The sequence below is a fragment of the Lactuca sativa genome, chromosome 3, assembly GCF_002870075.4.
Source record: "Lactuca sativa cultivar Salinas chromosome 3, Lsat_Salinas_v11, whole genome shotgun sequence".
NCBI classification, from domain to species: Eukaryota; Viridiplantae; Streptophyta; class Magnoliopsida; order Asterales; family Asteraceae; genus Lactuca; species Lactuca sativa.
The window spans coordinates 1452260-1456257 of record NC_056625.2 but is presented as its reverse complement, the minus strand read 5'-3'; positions in this window follow the sequence as shown (position 1 = coordinate 1456257).

Sequence of the window (3998 nt, the reverse complement as noted above, 5' to 3'; positions counted from 1 at the left end):
GGAATTTAAAATTTGATTAAAAGTTTAATTTTTGAAATGTTAAATTCTAAAACCCTAGTAATTTGAAAAAGTTCAAATCACACCCTTATGGTTTTATTAATTAATTAAAGTGTATAATTAAAAGTGATTTAATAAACCCATAAAGTTTTGGTTTACATTTAATTAAATTAAAAGTATAATTTTACTAAATTAAACCACCTAGTATTTTAAAAGTGTAAAATACACCCTATACTATATATAACATTAAAAGTCTAATATTATATATATGTATGAGTAAACAGTCAATCTTACCGTTAGTAGGCCTCATTCACGAAGCTGGTCTATAAGGGGTGTTTAAGGAAATTGCCTATAAAATGGCGATTGAATGGGTATCCACTCTTACCCACCGCACTCTTGACTAGTGGAGGGTCGTTAGCCGAACGGGTAGGATAGGACAGAAACCTTCCATTATAAGTATAATGAAGTACAAAGTAACTAAATGCTTTTTCAAATTCCCAAATCATAGTTACTTTAGGCAAAATGTGAAATTGTATGCTAACCCATGGAATTACACTTCGTACCCTTGTTAAACGTTAGTGGAGCGTGTGTGGTTAACCGGCACACTAATTTGGGGATGACATTGGTGGCAAAGGGTGGATCGATGCTTATCATAGATCAATGGAGCGTGTGTGGCTAACCGGCACATTGATTAGGTGATTTTAGCATTGGGTGCACCATGTAATTCGTATGGTTATTCACACCTTGTTTGTGATCCTCGGCATCCCAGTCACAAATAGTAGGGCATAATCGAGATTAAACATGCCATTGAGAAGTTCAATGAATCTCAAAAGATCTAGGAGTTTCAATTCATTTAAAACTTAATCGTCCTTTTCGTTTTTCATGGTGGAAATTGGTAAATCGTCATTTACCTACCTTCAAATATTCTGCAACTAGATTACGGTATCCCTCTTCTAGGTTGTAGAGTATTGTGTTGGATCCTAGCTTGATGTTTCATTTGGGTGTTCCATCAAGAATTCTAATCAACTTAACTTGAATTTTCTCCCGTTTTGTAGATGTCTGAATCTTACAATGGTCTTCCCAAATCCTTTGGAACAAGCTTTCCAAATGAAGATGACGTTCCGAGATATGATCAAGGAAATGAGAGTCGTGCTTCACTTCCTCCACCTCCTCAAATTATTCTCCCTGACCCACAAGTTCAAAGGCTTGAGAAGTTCAAGCTCACTCAAGCCCTTTTGGCAAGTAAACACGAAGATGGGAAACCTGTGTGTGCACACGTCTTAGAGATGAAGTCACACATTGATAGGTTAAGCATGTTGTGTGTCGAGATTTCAAGCGAGTTGGCTGTTGACTGGGTTCTTCAGTCACTTCCTGAATCATATAGTGAGTTCGTTAGAGAGTACTATATGATGGATCACGACGTGACCCTAATTGATCTCACCTATTTGCTTATAGCTGCTGAATCAGCAATGATTTGGCGTGCTGGTCAAGCAAATTTGTCTAGTGAATCAAACTCCCAAACTTCAATGGACACTGGCAACATTGGAAGTCCAGAAAGAACTAAGCCTGTGATTGTCCGATGTGCTGTGCCAAAGGAGTCCATTTGCTTTTATTGCCAAGAGAAGGGGCATTGGAGACGAAGCTGCCCTAACTACCTGAAAGATCTAAGAGATGGGAGAGTCAAGATGTATGGCTCTACTCCAGGTAAAATCCATTACCTAACTCTTTTGAGTTCCTATTCTGGATTCTTAATACATGATGTGATAAGATTACATTTTGATGTTTTGTAGGATCGAAGAAAAGAGAGGAAGCTTGAGGGAAGAAGTGAGCTGAATCTAATCATGAAGAAATGGATTTCGATCGCATTACTTGATGAATGGATTCTTGAGCTACTACTTGGAGTTAGAATAGATTGTTAAGAAATATGTAATAACATAGTTTTTCAATTGAATTGCATTGTAAGGACAAATTTTTTCCGCAATAAAATGAATTTTGACTTTATCTTATTTATTTATCCTTGCAATGGCATGTATGAAAGAATTAATGTTTGAATGTTTCTATTATTAGCAATAATGGATTTGATTCTTAATTGTGTTATTTGTGGAAATGTCAAAAGTTTACCAAATAGGGAGAGTTTCTCATCGCCCAAGTTTCAATTGGACAGAAACTTGGAATCATGCAATGTGCATTGTATGATGAATGAAAAACTTTCACATTTGGGAAACTTAGACTAATTCTTTGGCAAAGTGTCAATTGAAGGACTAGGAGATCGAGTACACTAGGTCGTACGTTGATCAAGTCTACCACAAGAGTGACAAAGATATTCGTCATGATTTACTAAAGTTTAGTAAATATGGTTATACTTATAAGATTGAGTAGAATTCTGAGTTAACTGAAATAGTTTCAATCAATAGCAGAACGAATAAGAAGAATCAAGAAGGCAGAAAGATAAAAGTTTCTCCATTCTAAGAAGAAGGGAGAGTACCTTTTATTGTGTTTTATGATGAAGTCTTAATGATTAAGAACCATATCTCAATTGATCCTCTAAGTGAGTCTTAGTGCATTTGCATGTCTAAGAAGAGAAATCAAGAATTGTAGAAATGGTTAAATCAAAGAGTCAATCGTACTTCATTCCAATATCAAGTCTTGGATTCATACTCCAAGATTATGACATTGAGTGAAAAGTCTTAAGTAGGTTTATAACGCTCATCAAATGTGGAACTTGGAAAAGTTTTCTTATTCTTGCACATTTGAAATTGGTAAGTTGTGTTGTCTTGGATAAGACAAAGACCAACTAGGACCAATTGTGTGAAGTGTTTTGTCTTGATAAGAACTACACTAACTCTTGAATATTTGGTTTGTCAAGAAATGTTTCTTGACAAGAGAATCTTATATGACAAGGAGTCAGTGGGAGTCTTAATGGTCTTGAAAAAATTTCAAGAACAAATCAAGAATAAACCTTATCGATCATCACTAGCACACGACTTGAGGTTTACAACCTATCGTGCTGACATTATTTTGTTTCTTTGCCATTCCAATTGAGTTAATTGTGTATGTGAGTTCTATGAGTACTCATTTGAATGCATACTAGAGCCTTAGTCGATGGAAAGTACATTGATATGTAAGGACAAGTTACTAAACTACTTGGAAGACATGGTGGGCACTCGTGTTACCATAGGGCAAGAAATCAAGATTAAGAAAGTTCGGTCCATATGAGTTTGGATTTGTCGCAAACCTTGGTTTTGGCAAATACACATGGATAGGAACTCATACACCATAAAATCTAAGTGTCATAAGATTCCCTCCTTCATGAAAATGACTGTGAGGAAATACTTTCACTAAGAGAGGTTTTAAGAAGATTGCGATTGTGAAAATTGTATTCTCACATTCGATTATGGTTATGGCATCCCTTTCCATAGTTCGAATTGTGAGATCTGGCAATTAGTTTGAACATTTGGAACTTAGTAACATAAGTTCTAGATTGTTTAAACACACATATGAGCTATCTAAGACAAAGGTGTATAAGTTTAAGAAGCTTAGATAAAGGCTTATCAAAGCATCTGGTATTAGAAATATGAATTTCAGAAATTCAATAGGCATTGTTTTCTGGAAGTTCATTTGTTTTCTGAATACATGTCAAGGCTAGTGGGAGCATAAGTGTTGTGCTTATATGATAATCATCATGATAGTGGGAGCATAAGTGTTATGATTGTATGATTATTATGGCGAGTATTGCAAGTTAGCAATATTAATTATAGAAAAACAAAGATTCAAATTTGCAAAGTTGCATGGGTTGAAAAGTTGTTTTGCTATAATTAAGGGAGAGAATATTATACTTCGTTTCAAAATCTAAAGCTTAGATTGAGAAATTTTAATATTTTCAGTCAAAGGATACATTGTGTGTTCTTAAAATTCGATTATGATTACGGCATCCCTCTTCATAGTTCGAATTGTGAGAACATGACACATAGAATATTATGGCAAAAGATTGGTAAAGTATC